Source organism: Vicugna pacos, chromosome 13 (genome assembly GCF_048564905.1).
Source record: "Vicugna pacos chromosome 13, VicPac4, whole genome shotgun sequence".
Classification (NCBI taxonomy): Eukaryota; Metazoa; Chordata; class Mammalia; order Artiodactyla; family Camelidae; genus Vicugna; species Vicugna pacos.
Window position 1 is genome coordinate 34,213,206 of NC_132999.1, and position 23,583 is coordinate 34,236,788.

The following is a 23,583-nucleotide window of genomic DNA, read 5'->3' on the forward strand; positions in this document are numbered from 1 at the left end:
CATGGGATATCTTTTCATTTCTTTAAATCATCTTTAATTTCCTTTATCAATGTTTTATAGTTCTCAGCATATAAGTCTTTCACCTCCAGTGTTCAGGTTAATTCTTAAGTACTTTATATATTTTGATGTGATTTTAAAAGGGATTGTTTCTTTACTTTCCATTTTCAATATTTATTGTTAGTGTAAAGAAATGCAACAGGTTTCTGTAGGTTAACCTTGTAATCTGTTAACTTGCTGAATTTATTAATCAGCTCTAGTAGTTTTTGTGTGAAGTCCTTAAGGTTTTCAATCTATAGAATCATGTCTTCTGCATATAGTGACAATTTTACTGCTTCCCTTCCAATTTGGATCTCTTTTACTTCATTTTCTTGTCTGATTGCTATGGCTAAGACTTCCAATACTATGTTGAATAGAAGTTGTGAGAGTGTGCATCTTTGTCTTATTCTAGATTTTAGTGGAAAGGCTTTCAACTTTTTACCATTGAGTATTATGCTGGCTGTGGGTTTGTCATAAACAGCTTTTATTATGTTGATATATGTTCCCTCTATACCTACTTTGGTAAGAGTTTTTATCATGAATGGATGCTGAATTTTATCAAATGCTTGAGATGATCATATGGTTTTTGTCCTTCTTTTGTTGATGTGGTGTATCGCATTGATTGATTTGTGATGTTGAACCACCCTTGTGACCCTGGAATGAATTTGACTTGATCATAGTGTATGACCTTTTTTATGCGTTATTGGATTTGGTTTGACAATCTTTTGTTGAGAATTTTTGTATCTATATTCATGAAAGATATTGGTCTTTAATTTTCTTTTTTTTTGGGTAGTGTCTTTGTCTGGTTTTGGTATCAGGGTGATGGTGGATTCATAGAATGAGTGTGGGAGTATTGGTATAAGTTCTTTGTATGTTTGGTAGAATTCCCCAGTGAAGCCATCTAGTCCTGGACTTTTCTTTGTAGGGAGTTTTTTTAAATTACAGATTCTGTTTCACTTCCAGTAATTTGTCTGTTCAAATTATCTATTTCTTCTTGATTCAGTTTTGGTAGACTGTATGTTTCTAGAAATTTGTCCATTTCTTCTAGGTTGTTCACCCTGTTGTTGGCATATAATTATTCATAGTAGTCTCTTATTTTTTTTAATTTCTGTGATATCAGTTATAATTTCTCCTCTTTCATTCTTTATTTTATTTGTGTCCTCTCACTTTTCTTCTTGATGAGCCTAGCCAGAGGTTTGTCAATTCTATTTACTCTTTCAAAAAAACAGCTCTTGGTTTGATTGATTTTTTTCTATTGTTTTTTAAATCTCTATTTTATTTACTTCCTCCCTGATCTTTATTATTTCTTTCCTTCTGCTGACTTTAGGTTTTATTTGTTCTTCTTTTTCTACTTCTTTTAAGTGGTAAGTTAGGTTGTTTATTTGAGATTTTTCTTGTTTTTTGAGGAAGGCCTATATCACTATAAACTTCCCTCTTAGGACTGCTTTTGTTGCATCCCATAGGTTTTCAGTGATTGTGTTTTTATTATCACTTGTCTCAAGGGTTTTTTAAATTTCTTTTTTGATTTCATCATTGACCCATTGGCTGTTCAGTAGCATGTTGTTTAGTCTCATGCAATCATTTTTTTCTTGTTTCTCTTTCTGTGGTTGATTTCCAGTTTCATGCTGTTGTGGTCAGAAAAGATGCTTGAAATCATTTTTGTCCTCTTAACTTACTGAGGCTTGTTTTGTGTCCAAGTATGTGATCTATCCTAGAGAATGTTCCATGTGCACTTGAAAAGAATGTATATTCTGGGTTTTTTTGGATGTAATGTCCTGAATATCGAGTTCCTTTCAATCTGTTAGACTGGATTCTGCATGATTCATGAATTAAGTCAACAGATCTTTAAAAATTTAAAAAAAAAAAAGGGTGCATTCTTTCTCCACTACATCCTGGGGACTTTTCTACTGCCAACTTGGGCCTATTCTGTTCAGAGGGCCTAGTGTACAATTGAATGAAAAAAAAATGGAAGCATCCACATAAATTTCCTAGGAAAGGAAAATTAATTCCCTCCACATAAGAGTGGGAAATAAATTCTTGACCCTGAAGGAACATTTCAGGATAAACTTTCTTTTTTAATGGAGCTAATAGGGATTGAACCCAGGACCTTGTGCAGGCTAAGTACACACTCTAACACTGAACTATACCCTCCTTAGTATAACTTTTTTTAAGTTAGCTACTCTGAGACACCATTTCTCATCCAAGAGATTGGCAAAAATTCAGAAGTTTGACAATACATTCTGTTGGCAAGGTGGTGAACAAATATATATTCTCTTACACTGCTGGTGGAAATAAAATGATATAACCACTATAAAGGAAAATCTGACAACATGTAATAGAACTACATATGCATTTATTCTTTGACTCAGCATCCCCAATTCTAGGAATTTATCCTGAAGATACACCATGAAAATTAACTCTTCTATGCCAAGGATCATTGGAAATTATTTGTGTCTCTGATTCCTCCCCCTAGTGCGCTAGTTCCTCAACAGAAGGACTCTCTTAAGTCCCAAATTTATCCTATCTACCAAGATCAGGAAAGGTACTGACCCTAGTCCCTGAGGCAATCAGGAGCAGCACTGGCCCCTCCTATAGCGCCGAGAGGCATGAAAGAGAAGCTGCTGCAAGAACCACTCCCTCCAATGGAACTTAACAAATAACATTTATCTTTTGCAGCTGCCTGGCTGCTGAGTTCCTGCTACCTGAATCAGTTTTCACCTCTTAAAGAGCACCTACAGAATAAGAGTCTATATGACAAGCTGCCTGTCCCAGGATGACTACTAAGGAGCCAAAAGAGGAAGCCTCAGCTGAGCATTCAGTCAGCAGCTACTAAAATGGCAAGCCCCCAGGGTTTCACACAGACAAAAAATCTCCTGTTGCATTACTCTGGGTAAACAATCTTCATTGCAAAGCAGTAGTTATGAAACACTGACCAAGGAACTGGTGACACAGGTGTCAGGTTGAAGACCCAGGAAAGAGTCTACATAAGTTGACTTGAGAGTAAGTGTGCCTAACTATATCTTAGGGTAACAAATAGATAACTAGGAGGAAATAGCTTTCATGGAAGTATTGTAGCTAATAAATGGAAAAGGAATGAGAATATAACCTTTTTTGCAAACTCCTAATAAAATAACAGATCTAGGTGATAATTATCAATGACCACTACTATCAAAACAAGGGAGAGACTTGACATTACCTGTCTCCTAACAGCTGTACACTGCACCAACTATTAAGTATTCTTCCCCAAGTCCTCAAATCAAACCAGAATCAGATCAAGACTCCAGTTTATAGAAAATATAGAGGTCATAAGAACATGTTAAATAACTTCTCAGGGATGCAATCAGCAAAATCCAGAATGTGGGAAAGTCTACAAGGACAAACAACTCAGTTTCTTAAACAAATGAAATGTAAGAGAAAAAAAGAGGAAGAAAACCTAGACTGAAAGAAACTTAAAAGCACAGTGACCAGACATTCCAGTTCATCCATGACAGGTCAGGTTTAAGCCTGCTGTCCCAGTATAACTGTTAAAAGAATCTTTTTTCATTATTAAAAATTTCCTAGTTTAGATAATAAATTATATGGTCACCCTACCTAAGAGATATATTAATCAAATGAACTGTATTGGCATAGTTTGGATATTGGTTCAAAAAAATGAAATGTCATAAAACAATTGAATGTTGACTGCATATTTGATGATATTGATAAACTATTATTGTCTTAGGTGTAATAATGGTAATGCTTATTTTTTTTTTAAAGAGTCCTTACCTTCAGAGATACAAACTGAAATATTTACAGATGAAATGACACGGTCTGAGATTTGCTTTAAAATAATTGGGTGTAAGAGGAATAGGTGAGAAGTAAATGAGATACTATTGTCCATGAGTTGATAACATAGATATTGGGCAAGTAAAATTACTCTACTTTGGGATATTTTTGGTATTTTCCACAATACAACCTTTCAAAAGAAAAAATTTTCCAGTGAACAAAATTTTCCTACTTCTGAAAACAGAAATATCCTAGAAACCTTCAGCTTCCTGCTCTTAATTCAAAAGCAAGACTTTGACACCTTGCCAAATAGAACTATATGTTTATTCAGTCACTGAAGCCAGGATCTGTGAATAATTCTCTGCCATACAAAGTTTCCTGGGGTTAAGTCACAGCTAGCATTCTTCATTACTTTATCTTTCCATTAAAAAAAAAAAAAGTACCTTCCCTTACCTAACAAGAGAATCACATCCACATATACTCTCAAGCTATTCTTTCCCTTACAGAGGAGGGGAGGAAAAATGAAACACCTTAAACCTGTGTTGATGGACTTTTCCCACTGCCAAAAATGGCCCTCCCAAAAGAATGTAATTCAGAATGTTTCTTGTTTTAGTCTATGTCTCATTGTGCCCAAGAGGTCAGTTTATAGCAGCAACAGTTAGTGTGCCTGCATGAGAGGGCAGGAGAGCACCCAGCTGTCACTGCCTTAACTTCACCAATATCAAAGCCTCCATGAGTGGTACACAATGATAAGTGATATGCAGAGCTACCCATGGGAAAGCAAGAATCTGACAGAACTAATGGAACCTAAAGGAAAATTAATGGAAGCAAAATGAAGTGTGAGGATCAGCAAAATGTGGATATTCGAACAAAGATAGCAGCAAAATAAGTGCCATACCAGCCTGGGGAGTATTCTGAAGAATTGTACATATATTGACTCATCTAATCCTTATAGCGACACTCGAAGTGCTATTAATGTTTAATGACATAGAAAACTGAGACAGAAAGAAGTGAAGTGATTTGCCTACAATAGGGTCAGGATAAGAACAAGTTCTGGAGATGTTCCACTTTTAGATTTACTTGGAAAAGCAGTTGTTTAAAAAAAGACAGATAAGAAAAGCAGGTGTTCGTAAAATGAAAATAGTGCTTTCTCTTTGGCAGGAAACAATCTTGACACTACCAAAAAGGGGTTTCAAAGGCTGCCCAGTTTTGGAGGAGGCCCAAAGGAACACCTGTCCTTTGCCATAAAAGTCTACAGAAAGCCTCTCACACATGTGATACAGGAGAGGCCAGAGGGCTGAATTAGTACTGGCTGCAAACTTCAATAATGAACTTCTTGTTGCTGAAGATATTCAATTAAAGGCTGAATAGTTTTTTTTTTTTTAACTAGAGATTGTATGAAAAAAATCCTATGCAATAGGAAGTATGCTAGAGCTAGAACTCTTCCAATATAAAGATTACTCTAATGAGGATTTCTTGCTACATTTTATAGCCAATGAAGTTTTAGTCTTCAATTCAAAACTGAATCAAAATCTAAGCCATTCTATGTTCCAGAAAGTTGCCAACACCAAACCTCTCTCCTCAGGAGTTCTAAAGCTGGACTGGTTATTTAGCCAAAGACAGATCTGCCTCCTCTCTCTAGGGACATCAACTACACCATAGACCATATCTAGTATTCCTTCAGATAGGGTTATGTCAACAATACCCATGTCTAGTGTCAATCAGCAGGCTGAAATCATATTATAAGAAGATGTACAAGTTGATCATAGATTTGAGGTTAATTAATTCAACCCAAATCAAATCATATATATTATGCCTCTTAAGGTTGATCATACTCATCCAAGACACTTAAGAGATAGCTAGCATCAAGGCCTATCTATAACAGACCCATCTTTTCTGTTTCTTTCCTTTCAAGGAACAGACAGAAATGTAGTATGCAGTTAAGGTGGGCATCATATTAAAAATCTGTCTTGACCGTCCTTTAAATTACTATGGACAATAATTTGTAAGGTTCTAAGAACATCACTAAGATGCAGTCAATAAAGATGGTTAAGATTCTGGGCAGGGCCAGTTCTAACTACAATCTCGAGCCCTTTTGGGCAACACAATCAAAAGCCTCTGTAGCTGTATTAATTGGCTAGGGCTGTCACGTCAAAGTACTACAGATTGGGTGGCTTAAGCAAAAGACATTCATTTCCTCCCAGTTCTTAAGGCTACAAGGTATGAGCAGAGTTGGTTTCTTCTGAGGCCCCACTCCCTGGCTTGTAAATGGCTGTCTTCTCCCTCTGTGTCTGTGCCCTAATCCCCTCTTCTTATAAGGATACCAGTCATATTAGTGCCCACCTCAATGACCTTATTTAACCTTAATTACCTCTGTAAAAACCTAGGTCATATTCTAGGTACTGGAAGTTAAAACTTCAACATATGAATTTTAGGGAGACACAGTTTAGCCCATAACAATAATTATACTCCATGGAAACAGAAGATATCCCAATATGGCCACTGCATGGTGGCAGTATGTAGATCCTAGTGCCCTTTCTCCTTGGTCATCTATATTAAAATAGAGGTTATATTCACTGCCAGTAGCTCTAAATTCTTTTTCAGTCGTTCACAATGTTTACTAGAATCATTTTTTTCTTCTTTTGACTTGTATTTGCTCAAATGTTTAATATCAGCAATGTCTAATAGGTACATGTACATGATAAGGATTTTGCAGAATTTAGGTTCATCACTAAAAACTGATTCTGTCCTAGACTCTGAATGTGAATACAGAGAACAAAACTAAATTAGAGGATGACAGCAATGAGCAGGGGTATGGAATGACATAAGCCTAAACGAAGAACAGAGATTTTTAAAAGAAGGTAATAAAGGTAATGGTCTGGAAGTGCCATTGGACTGTAAAATACCCACTCTCCCCACTCTGAGCATGGGAGGATTTATTAAAGAATGTTACGAACATGTCATCTTGGGAAAAGAGAAGATCTGGGGCTACAAAATTATTTAGCTTTTAAACACACTATATTACATAAAGGAAGTATCTTGGATGGAGAAGCAGAATAGTATTAGTTGTTAAGAATATGATCTCTGTAGTTACTTGTAATGAAAAAGAATATGCAAAAAAAAAAAAAGAAAGAAATATAGAAAAGAATCTGACCTCTGGAGCCAGACTTCCAGGGTTTTAATCCCAGTTTTGCCATTTACCAGCTGTTTCATCTTGAGTAATTTATTTAATCTCTGCCCTTCAGTTTCCTCATCTGCAAAACGAGCATAACAACAATCTCTACCTCACAGAATCGGTGTGAGGACTGAATGATCTAAATGGTTAGAATGGTACCCAGGAGCTATTAAGTCCTCAGAATTTGTTTACTTATTAACTAAATACACAACAGCATGTTTCAGCAGACATATTACAGTAGAGTTAGCGTTAAGAACAGATACTGGAGTAAGCTTCTTTGGGGCTGAATGCCAGTTTCTGTTGCTTATTAGTAACTTCCTTCACCTCTCTGTACCACAGTGCCTTCATCGATAAAAGAGATTTACTTGAATTATCCACTTTGTCGATAAAATGGAGTTGTATTATCATCTCATTGGAATATTTTGGCGATTAGAAAAGTGCTTAGTACACAGTAAATACTCAGCTAATATTACCTATTCTTATTCTTCAGTTATTTCATTTCTCAACTTTTGATTAAACAAGATAAAACAATTAAAATAGAGTCTATCCTGATTCTACTATCTCTATCTAACATATGAATCAGTCAACCAATGATCTCATGAGGCAATTCTTCACTTCTGATGATAGAAGTATGAGTTCAAAATGTTAGAAGATTGGATTTCTGCTTCCTGCCATGATGGGGAAACGTCCAACTGCTTTTGGATGTTGCATGGAAGGGAAATATACAAAGTAAGCCCTAAAACTGCCCCAAAGTAAGTCCCAAGATTGCCCAGCCAACCACCTATAGAACATGCCTATGAAGCAACACAAGAAGCAGTTACCCAAAAAGAGCCCAGCAGTCTCCCTTAGTTGAGGAAGCAAAATTGAGAATTTGAGGAGGCAAAAGTGGCTAGAATTTGGAAGGCAGAGTACCAGGAAAGAGAGAGCTACACAGAGAGCTCACCAGGGGATTCTCTGGAGTTTTCAGTGCCTATCAGTGAAGTAGGAAAGAAAACTATCCAAGAAATGCGTAGGTAGTACACTCCTCAGAGCTCACATAGGGCCTGAAATAGATAATGTTCCCACCAGTGATGCATGGGCATCGAGTAGAGCGCTCACAAAGTAATGCCTCCATATTAAGGAAAAATTAGCCCAAATGCTGCTCTGGGCCCATCTAACAAAGCCTAATAGTAATCCTCAAAAGGATCAAACTATTTCCAGATAATTTAACTGTATCCCAGAACAAAATTCAAAAACGTTTAAAGAAATACAGACGGGAGGGTATAACTCAGTGGCAGAGTGTATGCTTAGCATGCACAACGTCCTGGGTTCAATCCCCAGTTTCTCCATTAAAAATAAATAAATAAATAAATAAGCAAGCCTAATTGGTCCCCCTTCCCCAAAAAAATTAAAGAAAAAAAAACCCTAAAAAATTACAAACATAGTCAGCCAACAACAAGGTAAAATCATCTTGCTGTATCACTGAACTAGTACTCTGCATGGGAGAGATATAAGAGAAGAACAGAATGAAACACTTACATAGTGACCAGACATGTGAACAAGTATAGGGGGGAAAAATAAGAAATTAAAAAGCTGTCAAGCCTAAAGCTGTATGACATTGCTTCAGATTGTGTCTTAGACAATCTAAGTTAGACTATATCTTCTAACTAGAACCAGAGTGATCCTTTTCATCTAAATCAGATCATGACATTCTTCTGCTCTAAACCCTTCAACAGCTTCTCATCTCACTCAACATAAAAATAAGAATCCTTATAAAGGCTTTAAAATCCTACTTCATCTGGTGCCCCACTACATCTCAGACCTCACTTCCCACCTCTCACCACCTAATTCATTCCCCACAAGCTTCACTGACTCTACCGCAGAAAGAGCACACAAGTAAGCTCTTAGATCAGGCCTCTGGCATTGTTGCCTCTGCCTGAAATCCCCTTCCTTCAGACATCTCTCTTCTGGCTCCGTGTTTTCCTTCAGGTCTTTGCTCATATGTCAAATTATCACTGAGGCCCTCCCTGGCCATCTTATATGAAATGTCACATTCCCTATTCCCCTTATCCTACTATATTTTCTCAGTATCACTTATGTCCACCTGTTATATATTTACTCACTAACTTGTCTCCCTCCCAGAATTTAAGCTCCCTGAGGGCAGGGACTTTACCTTTTTACCATTCTGTGATCACTGTCCTTCACATCTAAAACAGTGCCCAGTATATAGTATGTACTAAAATAACGTTGAACATAAGAAAAAGAGGATAGAAAGAAATAGGGAGACAGTTATTTTCAGCAACCTGAGCACATCACCTAACCTGTCTTGGAATCAAATTTTCCTGTTGTGTAAAACGTGGTTTTGGACTATTTAACCTTCAGAGAGCTCTAGCATTCTATCATGCTATGACTCTCCTATGGGGTGGCTGCAGGGCTGTCCAACGGTCAAGACGGCCGCACTGATATGCTATACTACTGACTACTGATAAGCTATGCTACTTTCTCCCTAATTCTGAATGTAGCAGAGATCTGTGAAATTCCTTCCACACAGGGCCATGACTTTCATTCAGTTTCTCCTCATTATTAAGGAGAAAGGCTTAGGTTTTACCTATTAGGCAAGAAGCAATCTCCAAGGCCCATGTTCACATCACAGGTTTCCTTACCTCCACTGCAGTGAGCGGCTGGAACAGGGACTGCCAGGACTGCTATGGGCGTGTGTGTTCAGGAAAAAGGCAAGAGGAGAAGTAGCAAGAGCACATTCAGCACTAAATGGGGCTTTAGTGAAGGACAGGGTTGGAGCCGATGTGGGTGAAAGCATGTGCCGGTTTACTTCAGATCCTCGGCAAAAAGCAGAGATTCTGACAAAGTAGTACAGTAGGAAAAAAGAGTCAGTGATCATTTCTCAGTCAAAAAGAAACATATTCAAAGTGCGTTAGTTTATGCAAGAGGCTCAGAAAAATAAGTGGTCAAAAATCATTCTCAAATATCACACCCAGTACCAATGTTGGCATAAAAAGGCCATTGAAATTAAACTTAATCCACAGAATTAAAATCAAAAATTTAAGCTTTGGTTTTTCAGAGTATTTATATTGGCTTCTGGGAAACTATTGTAACTACAACAGTTACAATTTACTACAACTCATCAATTAGCAAACAATAGGGAATACTCTGTGTTCAATGACTAAACTTTCCTAGAGAAATGCGTATGTCCATAAAAATAAAACATTCTTTTTTAAAATTGAAGTATAGTCGGTTCACAATGTCATGTTAATTTCTTGTGTACAGCATAGTGATTCAGTTATACATATATATACATATTCCTTTTCATATTCTTTTTCATTATAGGTTATTATAAGATACTGAATATAGCTCCCTGTGCTATACAGTAGGGCCTTGTTATTTATCTATTTTATATATAGTAGTTAGTATCTGCAAATCCTGAACTCTCAGTTTATCCCTTCATCCTCCCCTTCCCACCAGTAAGCATAAGTTTTTTTCTATGTCTGTGAGTCTGTTTCTAAAGAACAAAACATTCTTAATAGTTTATAAATTGTTAGCTTATATCAATAATAACATCAAGTTATTTAGCTAGCTTTTGCCTAATGAGTATACCAAATTAAATCACTTCCCTACTTACTATACATAAATTTTGCTTCTATTTTGTTTTCTAGGCTACTTTTTCCCCCTAAAAGCAATCCAACCATCTTAATGTGTTAAATCCAAAAGAAGACTATTAAGTAAGTAAGATCATTAGACTGAAAACAGTTGATGAATATGTATCTTCATTTTGTTGATCATTTACAGACATGTCACAGATGATGAAAATAACTGACAGATGCACAGCATTTAATTTGCTATAGTAGTGGCATATCTTTCTATACAAATTGCACATTTAAGTATAATATTTTATTTCTAAGATTAAAAAAAATTAAGTATCATATAAGCACCTATTTAAAAGTGATGCTAGTTTTCTGTATTGTTTTGTTGCCTGTTTGTATATGGTGACATTCTACTTGTGTTTAATTACAAATATTCAAAGGAAATCTCTACCTTCCTACTTATTATTCCTCTAGCTGGCTTCAGGATATTTCTCAGATAAGTACACAATATTAAGATATAAAAGACAGGAAAGTGGACAGCAGACAACTATTTAAAATTACAGGCATGCCTAAATTTCCACAAATTAAACATATCTCAAAAAATTACAAGAAGTAAAAATATTAATTTTGGATTATTTTTCACTTTCAAAAAGAATTATCACTTTTCTAAAGAACTCTAAATTCTAAAGAATTTTTAAAAAATCATCTCCCTAGTTCAGATGAGCCTTGAACAATGTGAAGGTTAAGGGTACCAACTTTCCCAACAGTTAAAAATCCACATCCAAGGTTCTGCGTCTGCGGATTCAATCAACTGCACATCATGCAGTACTATAGCACGTATTTGTTGAAAAAAATTTGTGGTATAAGTGGACCTGTGTTGTTCAAAGGTATATATAAGCTGGAGCTAATCAGAACATACAATAAGATACTTAGTTCTTATTAACCTGAATAATATTGCTTATATAAAATTTTGGAGTCTTAAATCTTATCACATAAAATGAGGCTTAGCCATTTGATGAATATATAATTAGGATTATTAAAAAAACTATGAAAACCAAATCTCATTCCCTTTTTGCTCCTAATTATCACTCTGCAAACTGGTTTTATTCTGGGGCTAGAGTCTAAAAAAGACTGAAAAAGGAAAGATGATTTATAAACTACTTCCTAGCTCCTTAGAGTTTTCCTAATCCAAATTCAAAGTCACTAAAACAGATACAATGATTACAATTACCAGTGCACCAATGTTCAGAAAGCATGAATTTTAACCACACATATTTTCCTAAGCTACAAACTTAATTAAAACTTTCCAGTTTTGCTCAGAAGTTATCTTTACTTTAAATGACACTTGTAGTGACGAAGATTCTTTTTTGTGGTCATTTCCTTTTTAGTTTTAGTATGGGAATAAACTATTTTTTTTAACAGTGTGCTAAGCCTTCCAATTATGTACTTCAAACAAGTCTGATTTTCCAAGGTTTGGTAGAATCAACAATTCAATCAATGAGCAATCACTAGCACTGAAGGGCAAGGGCCCAAAGGAAGCCCACTGACAAAGTCTGCCCATTTGAGCAGCTACGTCTCTTTATGAAGGCACTAATGTTCAGGGGGCAAAAATCTGAAGTGCACTCCCTCTGCCCTGTGAACTACAGCAAAGGCAGTTCAAGACAGATCACTGAGACTACTATATATAACACGGATAAACAACAAGTTCATAATGTATAGCACAGGGAAATATATCCAGCGGGGGAGGGTGTAGCTCAAGTGGTAGAGCGCATGCTTAGCATGCATAAGATCCTGGGTTCAATCCCCAGTACCTCCTCTAAAAATAAATAAATAGACCTAATTACCTCCCCCAACCAAAAAAAAATATATATCCAATATTTTGTAGTAACCTATAATGAAACAATATAAAAGGAATACATGTATGTATATGCATGACTGAAGCATAATGCTGTACACCAGAAATTGACACAACATTGTAAACTGACTACACTTCAACAAAAAATTCAATTCAATTAAATTAAGAAAGATCACTGAGGAGGAATGAACTCTAGGATACTTCTTTCCCTGGTTCCCTAATTTGCTGATCAGTTCACTCAGCACTTCTTCATTAAATAAGCCTGAGCAGCTCTTAGGAAAACCACTCTGATGTGGAAGTCTTCTTCCATTCCCCAGCTTTGAAATCCTTATCGAAGAATTATTTCTATATAGTCAACATAGAAGTAAAATTCAGGTCACATCCTAAAGGGCTCAGGCTTGGATCAGCAAGGGCAGATCTGAGGTCCTGAGATGACAGGCCAGGGGTAGAAATACAATACCCTCTCTAGTTAAAGGAGGAGATACTTTAATTTCCATTTGTTTCTCACATTCATTGGGCTTTGACACTAACTTTAAATACACACTTGTTTGCAAGACAGGAAAAAATGATCTTCATTATTAACCCAGCTCCCCAAGTACCTAAGAACCCCTAAAAGATATCTTTTATGCCTCCACCAGGGACCACTGTTTTGACCTTCAATTTATGAAGCCAGCTCAGCCCTCTTCCAGACAGGCATCTCCAAACTAGAGTCTTTAACCAAGCAAATGAAGGTGTGTTAGTTGGCATCAGTTCTTTTTCTGACACCTGCCAGTTTCCACTCAGAGACCCCAGCCTCCTTACTGAATCCGCAGGCATGGTGCTCCCAGTCTCTCTCTCCTCCGTTTCATCATTTTCCTGGCTACTCAAGCTTTTGCCCTCTCACACTTGGAGTCTTGGCAGGAAGTTCTCTCACACAAGGGGTATGTAGTCATAAGCCAAAGGAAACTTACAAAGTTCCCAAACTTAAGAGAAAAATTAAAGCACTTTTTTTCAAAAACATAACATCCAGAACCCCTTAAAAAAGACCTAAGAGCCCAGGAGCCAGCAGTGAAACAGAATGAAAAGTCCCAGATCCCAAATGAATCAGCTGTCCTCTTATCTGCCTGACATCATTCACACCCAGCCTGTAACAAATCAGAGCCCCAGGGAGCACCTTGTTCTCCTCAGTGACAAGCACCAAATTCCCTCCCCCACAAATCAGTTGCAACCTCCAACCCTGAGGCCTGGCAACAGTGAAAACGCTGGCAGAAACTGCACATACCAACTTGAAAACTCACACTGGGACAGAAATACTATTAACTCAGGAGGCGTGGGCCAGGCTAAAACAGCTGTTGCAGTGGGCAGGGGACTGGAAGAAAGCATAATAAGGATCTCAAATCAGTAAATAATGTGCTAAGAATACGTGAGCATTTATGCAACATTATTCATTCTCAAACCCAGGCCTGGTGGAGGATGATAGTCCTATTGTTAGGGCTCAGAGCATAGTCATTATTCAAATCTGAATCAGTAAACACTGTACACCTTCTCTAGATGAAATTCAACATCATTTGTAATTCAATTTCTATTACTCTAATCACTTAAATAATCTTTCAGTAAGAAAAGCCATAGGGAAGTTAAGAAAACAAAGCCCAGAAACTATTTAGTTTAATTTCATCCAGTAAGTATCACTGAAATCATTTATACAGTAGATGTTACACAAGGTTAAGGTGAGATAAGCTGCAGAAGAATCCTAAAAGAGGGTAAGTTTGTATGCTTTGGTTTCCGCATCTGCAGAATGAAAATAATTAAGGTACCTAATAAGTAGATTGTGGCAAAGATTAATATGTGTAAAACAGAAAAGCACCTCACAGAGCAGAAGTGCTATGGGATTGTTAGCTCTTACTGTAGTCTTGCCCTCCAGGAGTGCAAGCTCCCAATCTGAAAGAAGAGGTAGGTGCAAACACATAAGAAACCACCTGACAAAAGCAGCCTAGCCTGAAGAAAGCCAATTGATCAAATAAACTATTGCGCTAAACACTGACAGCTAAGGGAGCTAAGAGCAAGCAAAAGTCTTGGTCCTCTGCTTCAGAGCACTTGCCAGCTCTTAGGGGCTCCTCTCATTCATTTCGATGACAAAGTATGTCAAATGTTTTTCTAGGGTAACATTCAAAGGATTAATTCATACTCCAACCAGTGCTTTTTCAACTGCAGGTCACAATTCTTCAGTGAGTCATGAAATCAATTTAGGAGTTGGGCCCAACATTTTCTTAAAAGAGAAATAGAAAAATATCAGAGTGCTTCACACATAATAAGGGTAAGAATTACTTTGTGAAATTTGTGTGTTTGTGACATGTATTACTGAAATATGTATAAATATACAAGTGTAAGCATGTGTGATGTGTTGCCACGTAAAAACCATTTATTATTAAGGATCACAGTCTAAGAAATTTGAAAGCCACTATTCTAATTACCCAAGCAAACTCACCCCACCTGGTAGCTACAGACACTTTCCCTCTCCAGGTACCAGCCCAATCACTCGGCTCTCACAGCTCCTTTACAGAATCCCCTGTTCTCTACAACGAAAATGGAAACACTCTCAGAAATCTAGCACCTCTCAACAAGTACTGAGTCCCACTTTGGCAGTCTCGTGATCATAACAGGGTCAGTCACAAAAGCGCACTCTCCCACAACTAACAGACCAGATGTCCATCTACCCCACCCCAAGCCAAGGCCATGTAGTTAAGGCCAGGCCCTAAGTTTCTAACCAATACTCTCTGTTTTCTAATACCCAAGCCCAGGCTACTGAATGATGAGGAGGATGATGAGGAGGATGATGATGATGAAGATGAGATGATGATGATGATGATGATAGGAATAATAACAGCATGTGTATCATAGGGCTCTGATGAGGACTACTTGGTTATTATGTGTAGAGTGCTAAGAATAGAATCTAGTAAATAGTTATTACTTACAAGTGTTGGTTGCTGATATGTCATTATTATTAACATCATTTTTCATCCAAGAAATGCAAGTTAAAACCACAATGAGACACTACTACACATTCACTTTGACTGGCTAAGATTTAACGTCTTACCATAACAAGTATTAGTATGGATGTGGGCCAACTAGAGATCTCAATAGCACTGATAAGATATATAATTTACAGCCACTGCAGAGAATTTATGTGTGGTGGTTGGTTTTTTTTTTTAAGAAACTCATACATTTATCATTTATCACTTGACAGGAATGAGGGAAGGGCAAAACCAAAACAAAACAAAATAAAACCCAAATCTAAGTTTGGCTGTTTGGCTCTTTCACTTTTTAAAAAATTAAAAGTATTTTAGCCAAAAGAATTTTCACATAGCAGATACAATGAAAGGGACATTTCAATAAAATAAATATAAGGAAATTTAGGCAAGAAAATGGAAAAAGTAAATTGCATGATGTATTTGTTTTCTATTGCATAACAAATTACCATAAACATAGCCACTTAAAACAACAAAATTTCTGTGAATCAAGAATTAAAGCACAGCTTATCTAGATCCTCTGCTTAAAGTCTCAAAGTCTGCAATCCTGTGTCACCTGGGTTGCATTCTTAAATGGAGGTCTGGCTAGGGAAGAATCTGCCTCTAAACTCAATCAGGTAGTTAGCTGAATTCACTTCCTTGTGGCTATCGGACTGAGGGCCCTAGGTGCTTGCTAGATATCAATCGGGAGCCACCCTCAGCTCCCAGAAGCTATGTGTCATAGTTCCTTACCACGAGGGCTTTCCAGCCAGCAGCCACCTTCTCATGGAGTCCTCAGGCCAGAGATGGAGAGTAGGGAGGGGGAAAAGGAGGGGAGGGGGAAGGGGAGAGCCACAAGTACTCTCCAGTCTCTCTTCCTCTTTTTCTAAGGACACTAATTCCATGATGGGTGCCCTACCTTTGGGATTTCAACTAATCTAATTATCTCTCAGACATTTTAAAATGCTTATTTATTGATTCATTTGAAGAGAGCAATGATAAACACATTAAATGTTAGTATCGCCTTAGTATTACCATAAAATTAAATCTGATCTGACAATCCCCTAAGAACTGTCCTCAAGTAAAGCGTGAATAGGTTCCAGAATATGAAGCAGAATAATGAAGAACAAAATTTGGGAAGTGATTTTGTTTGCCATGGTTTATAACACCATACCATGAGTCTGAAAAGCGATGAACTGGTTAAAATCTTAGCCAAGTTTGCTCAATTTTGATGGGCCAGTCTCTCTGGTTAACTGTTTTATTGCCTTCACCTATCCTGTTAAAAGGTTATTCTTTTTTTCTGTGTAATATGCCCAGTAGCAAATATTTTGTGTCTTACTAGAATAACTTTCTTCTGCTTTATGTTGACATACTAAGTACTTAATTATTTAAGAAAACAAACAAAGGTTCCTCATAAAAAAGCTGAGGTTATTGTGTTACCGTCTATTTTTAAATGTTTTATTGCCACCTTGGCTAAGTAACTAGGTATTGTTTCTCAAGCACCAACACTCCTATCTTTGTGTTTTCACTAACAACTCTTTGAAGTTTTGTCATCTCAAAATCAGATCCTCAATATAGAAAACAGTAAAATAAAACATGCAGTATATTTTTACTACCTAAAACTATCTTTGTGATATCTCAGAACATTCCTGCAAAAATCACAAAGAAGTGTTGTTCCACATTTTTAGAGAGATACCAGAAATAATTTGGCTTATTTTATATTTTACTACTGATGAGTTTCACGGGAAAAGCTGTCAAATCAGGTACTCAGCTTTCCCTAGTTTAAATTTGTACAGCTAAATGCTACGAATATAAATATTCTGGAAAATGTATTATTATGAGAAGTTCCTAGAGATTTGTCAATGCCCTTGTTATCCATAATGAGCTCCTGTTTGAGTCCTGATGGTATTTTGCCAGATTTTAGGAAATAACAGTTTAGTGTTTTCAGTCTTAAGCTTACTTGATAAAAGCCTTATTTTAAAAATCTGAATCTAGCATTTTCTAGGTCAACGGAGTCTTATAAAAATATGAATGTCAAGCACTTACTCCAGACTTAGTAAATCTTTTTACTTGTTATCCTTAATTTAGTCTTGGTTAATATGCTCTTTGCCATAAGATTATTATGTTATATATCAAGATTTTTTTCCCTGTAAAAATTATGTTCATCCATGTTTTATAAATGAGATGTATTATTGACTGTCTTCTTCGAAAAAACTCTTAGAGACATTTTGCTAAAACATTTTGAATTGGCTTTATTATTCTTCTTTTGCATGGTACAGAAACAACTTAATTTCCTTGTTAGTTGCATTATTCTTGTTATAAACTCTTATCAGACCTTTAACATTTAAAAATTATCAGTAATAAACTGACCACAGCTATTTTAAATCTCTGTCTTCTATAGAGATTTTGTTTTACACTGGTGCTAGTTTGAAGTCTCTACAATCAACTAGAAGCCAAAGTCTTGTGTTTTCAACAGAGGATTGTCTCACAGTCTCACGGAAAAGGACTGCAGCAGGTATTTCAAACTACTGACGCTCCAAAGAACAGACTCTTGGGTACACAGGCTTCTGATGCCATCACTTGGACAACTGGAAAACTTTCAGACCATTCCAGTGGACTGAGTCAGAATTTCCAGACCTCTTTTTAGTCAAGAGGCAGACTACTAATCTAAGATCCAGCGAAATACGAACTAATTACACAAGACTGAATGAACTAATGATGGATGACCATAGTTATTTGTTTGGAATATTGTCTTAATGTCTATTTTCTGGATATATAAGGAAGCCCACTCTCTTTCATCTTAAGCTATCTCAACCCTTAACAATTTGCTTTTATAAAATAAAAACATTCCGGAATCATATCTGATTCTCCTCCCAACGAGATTTGAGAAGGTCTTACTGAATTTTCTCAGTGAACCCCTCAAAATGTAATTGTAAAAAATGGTTATGCAAACAAAGGTTTGCCTGAAATGTCGTATCTGAGAAATAGACTTATTTAATCAGGTATAACAAGCTACTTTTAAAGAACTGTGGTTAACTTTTGGGAGCCAATACTTATAAACCTCTCCTAGGAAAACTGGCCTGGTACCAGATTTTACAGCATCCAGCCTTATATGTGGTAAGGAAGGTCACTTCCTAGCAGGCTCAGGACCCTTAGGACATTTTAAGGACCTTGAGAAGAGCAGAATTCACACAAATTTACAGGTACTACAGATCAAATCTGATAAGAGTATTTTAAGCTTAGCTTTCCAGCCTCAAAATATAAATGAGAGGTTTTTTATAAAATTCCCAGCAAAGCAAACTTAAGAAGGCCTAAAAGATATTGCTACCCCTACGTAAATAACTAGGCCAAACTTAATGAGACCAACTGTGTTTCATGATCAAGAATAATATTTGACATTGCATTAATCAAAAGGAAAGGAGAGACTGTAAGGAAACTTGGTATAAGTAAAGAAAAGAAAAAAGATAATAATCTTCAAATGGAAAACTATGTAGGAAAAAAAACTTTAAAAAAAACTAAAATAATTTTTTTTAAGGTGGGGAGGGTATAGCTCAAGTTTGAGGTCCTGGGTTCAATCCCCAGTACCTCCTCTAAAAATAAATAAATAAATAAACCTAATTATCTCCCTCCCCTCCCTCAAAAAAAAAGAAAAGAAAAGAAAAAAACCAAAAACTATTATTTAGTGAATAATAAATAGTGATTGTAGCCTTTTATTGCCTTTGTGCTATTTCACAGCTCTCTAAGTTACAGACAAAAAAATAGCAATGCAAAACTGTTCTTGTCTATAGATATGCAAATAAATTCTGTGTAGCAGAGGTTCAACTGACCTCCCTTCTCCCCATAGAAAAATCCAGTTTTGTAATCATTTTATAAATTCATTTCAACATTTCTTTACAATATAAAAATTTGTGCTTCTTTCACTTCTCCTTTGAACAGGCTGCAACATCTACCAGGCATACTCATTAATAATAATTATGTTAATTAAGTACTAATAAATTATTTAACATATTTACCTTCTAAATCAATGGCTTCACACAAAATTCTTGTAATCTGTTATTACGAAAATACATTCCTCAAGATAGGATGATAGAACATATTGTATTTCATAGTTTCTTGGCTTTACTTAAACCTTAAACATTTAATCTCCATTTGTATTCTTGTCCCAAGTCAGACAAATGTTAGGAATGGGCCTAAGTGGCTGCCTACTATGTGCTAAACTCTATACTAGGCCCTAGGGATAGAGTATTGTACCACATAACATGATGGCCTTGACCACACTGATGGAGTTTACCATCTACTATGGACTGACTTGTGTCTCCTCAAAATCCGTATGTTAAAGCTCTAACCCTCAGTGAGACTGTATTTGGAGACAGGATCTTCAAGAGATAATTAAGGTTAAATGAGGTCATAAGAGTGGGGCCCTAATCTGACAGGACTGGTGACCTTATAAAAGAAGATCTCCGTCCTTTCTCTCTCTCTCTCACACACAGACACACACACACACACACACGAAAGGTCATGTGAGCACACAGTGAGAGTGGCTATCTGCAAGCCAGGAGGAGAGTCCTCTCTAGAACCCTACTAGGCCAGCACCTTGATCTCTGACATCCAGCCTCCAGAACTATAAGAAAATACTGTTTAAGCCCCTAGCCTATGGTATTTTGTTATGGCAGCCCAAGCAGACTGATAGACAACCCAATGAGAGAAGACAGCCCAAGCAGACTGATAGACAACCCAATGAGAGAAGACAGACAAGTAATTATTTTAAGTTGTTGTAAGAACCATGAAGGAAAAGTACAGAGTTGAAGGAAAGTATATTCTTGGAAATTCAACTTAGTCTAGGGACAGCAAGGTATGGGTGAGATCAGAAAAGCCTTTCATATGGAAGTGAGATGTAAGCTGAAACTTGAAGGATAAGCAGGAGTTAGCAAGGTACAGATAAAGAAAAGAACATTCTAGGTACAAAGAAATAAAGAGACAAAGACAGGAACCAGATGGTACAGATTGTTTCACAGGTCTCATCAGACTTTCAGGTGTGATCCTAAGAATAATAGAAAAAATGCATGCAATGAATTTAAATTAACATCTAATAATCAAATTTGCACTTTCAGAAGCTTTTTTCTATCTATTATACAATGGATGGGTGGACTGAGGGTAAACAATCCTAGTCAAAGAAAGACTGGTTAGGAAGCTACAGCAGTAGCAGAGCCAAGAGATTTCAATGGCTTGAACGATATGGACATATCAGTGGTAGCTGAAAGTAGAGGAAATTAAGAGATATCCGACAGGCATAATAGAAAGGAGTTGGTGTGAGGAAGAGGAAGGTAACAAGAATAGCTAAGTCTTCCATCTTGAAGAAGTGGCATCATTTAGTAAGCTAGAGAATAAGAGAGAAGTAGGTGGTTGAGAAAGACAGTGACTTCGATTTTATAAATGCTAAAGGTGAGCTGTCTCTGAGGTATGCAAGTACATTATAGTGAACTGGTTGATAGATGCAAGATCAAGAGACAAATGTGAAGATGATCAGCACAATAATAGCTATTTTCAACATAACAGTAACAAATGGGCAGGTTCTCACAGATTTTCAATTTTCAGGTCCTATATCCACATACTTAAGGCTCACTGACAAAACATGTCCATTTTTTCAAACAACAAAATACTTCCTGCTGGGAAATTGATAATGACTATTGCTCCACCCCTGGCAACCTCTGCCAATCCCTGCCTTCCCACTGGAGAGGTAGAAAACCTAAGTGAGACCATTTCCCATATAAACCTAATTTAAAAAAAGACTATTAAATGTAACACAAATATATCACTCCAGCCTTCACAGTCCTTGCAAGTACCAAAATGTCCTAATTTTCAAAGTCCACAGAGAAACTAAAGCCTTCTGTCATGCACCACTGACACACAAAGGATTTACTATGTGTAGCAGGTGGTATCTCTTTATAGCACATTCTCCAGAAGCATTTATCCAGGCAAATACCACCAAGTTGCATCACAGGGGGAAAGTATACGACAATGTTTCACATGTCTGTTTCGCAGGGGCAAAGTCTGACACATCAAATCCTTGAGCCCCAGGAACTCCTCCCTGCCCACTGCCTATCATTGCAGACACCTGACATTTACATTCAACCAATACCTGATGTCCAAGTCCATTTCCAAATGAGTAGGCCAACACTGCAAAAAGATAACTATCCCTTTAAGGACTCTAAAGGCCACCAATAGCAACATGCACATAAACACGAGCGTGCGCGCGCGCACACACACACACACACACACACACACACACACAAAACCCCCACACTGTAGCTACCTCTTCACTCCTACAGTCCATTCCTTACCTCCACTCACAACCCCAAAGAAATAAAGGAAAGACATTTCAAGAAATAAAACAATTACTGTAAGTTGTAATGATAATCACAAAAGCTTACCTTTCTGAGTGACTAGAAACATAAACACTATTTACATTGAGCTCCTAAGTGTAGGGCCTAGGTATTGATGCTGAAATTCAAACAAATAAACAAGAAATCTATTTGAAAGGCATTGCCAACAGGAAGTCTCCTCCACACAGCTGGGCAAGGGAAGCCAGTCAGAGCTATTTCGATTGAGAAAAAGCAAAATACATACTCCTATGGCTTGGGAAAAATGTACAAGGAATTTTAGAACTTCATTTTCTTTCAATTCTTTTTCCATAATTTGCACACTTTAAACAAAGTTATTAACTCCTCTAGGTCTGATATTCTAGACTAGATTTTTTTAATGCATTAAACAAATCCAGATGAGTTTAAATATAAAATAGCTTTCTAAAAGTGAAAACAATTTGATTTCAGGAAGCTACATCTAAAATAAATGGTATGAGCCAGACTGAAGGAACTTTCATAACAGAGTTGCCCCAACAGAGCCCTTATGGCAGGCCTGGATATTCTCATTCCTCATATTGGAATTCAGTTGCTCCCTTCCCTAATGTGACCAAAGTTAACCACGAATATCCTGTGGCTTTAAGGCAAACTAACGTTCATTTATCTTCGTTTAGAATGGTACTAATTTGTTTTTCTGAAGCATTTACAGCTTCTAACAAGTAATTATGGACTGCTAATAATAAAAACAATAATATACAACTACCGGTTTTTCAAAGTCTACTTATTAACAGGCATTCCACTAAACTCTGTAATAAGAACAAATAGTTGAGTGCTTGACTGAAGGCACTATGTCATACACTTCACATACATAATCTTTTATAAATAAAATGAGGTAACTGAGGCTACTGTGGACAAACTGTCAACACTCCTGTCCAAAGCCAATACCTCCACACATGTACCTAGATGGCCCCCATTGTTGTTTACTCAAGAATTTTCCAGCAATTGTTCCTTTCTCTCCTGCATCAACTTTTCCTTCACTGTTGGATAATTTCACTGATATACTAATTTGATGCAATCTCTCCCATTTATGTTTTTAAAGAGGGAAAAAAATACCCAATCCTTTTCCAGCTATCACCTGATTTCTATGATCTTCTTTCAGCAAATCACTTAGAAATAATATTATATACTCATTAATTCCTCCCCAAAATATCAGAAAAGGAGCAAGAATAATTAAGTGAAACTCTATATACCCTTCACTTAGATTTAACAAGTCTTGACATTCTGCTACATTTGCTTTTTTTCTCTCCCTTCTCTTTCCTTTTCTTTCTCTCTTGCTCTCCCCGTCCCCCTACTTTTTATTAATTAGTGAAACCACTGAAAGTCAGTTAAAAAAGTCAAAACACATGTTCTCTCAAATACTTCCATAATTAACGTCCTTGGCCCAAAAACAAGGAAAATCCACTATACAACTGTCACACTAAGGAAGTTTAACACTGACACATTATTATCTAATAAAAGTCCATATTTAAATTTCCTTAATCGTCCCAATAATGTCCTTCAAATATTTCTTAAAATCCAGGATCCAACTGAGAATCAATCAAGAATTACATTGATTCACCAAGTCTATTTGTCTCTAATAATCTAGAATACACTTTAGTCTTGTTGGTCTGTGATCTTTTACAACTTCAGTATTTTTCAAGAATTCAGGCCAGTAGTTCTACAGATTACCTCCTCAATTTGAACTTCTCTGCTTGTTTCTTCATATATTAGATTGAGGTTAAACATATTTAACACAAAAAGTGCATAGGTAATAATGTTTCCTATTCTGTCT

The 23,583-nt window shown here is 36.6% G+C and overlaps 1 protein-coding gene and 1 long non-coding RNA gene across 6 annotated transcripts in view; one reads left to right on the plus strand and one right to left on the minus strand.

Annotated features, from left to right (window-relative positions):
• LOC140700661 (uncharacterized) overlaps window positions 1–17,902 on the plus strand; it is a 32,945-nt gene extending 15,043 nt beyond the window's left edge. Inside the window, exons 2-4 of the long non-coding RNA XR_012079137.1 lie at window positions 10,627–10,692; window positions 14,600–14,702; window positions 17,795–17,902. This is a non-coding gene — a long non-coding RNA (uncharacterized lncRNA). The remainder of the gene's footprint in view (window positions 1–10,626; window positions 10,693–14,599; window positions 14,703–17,794) is intronic.
• The window catches only part of MAST2 (microtubule associated serine/threonine kinase 2), a 178,234-nt gene that overhangs the window by 70,180 nt on the left and 84,471 nt on the right, over window positions 1–23,583 (minus strand). The gene's annotated exons all lie outside the window — the stretch shown is intronic.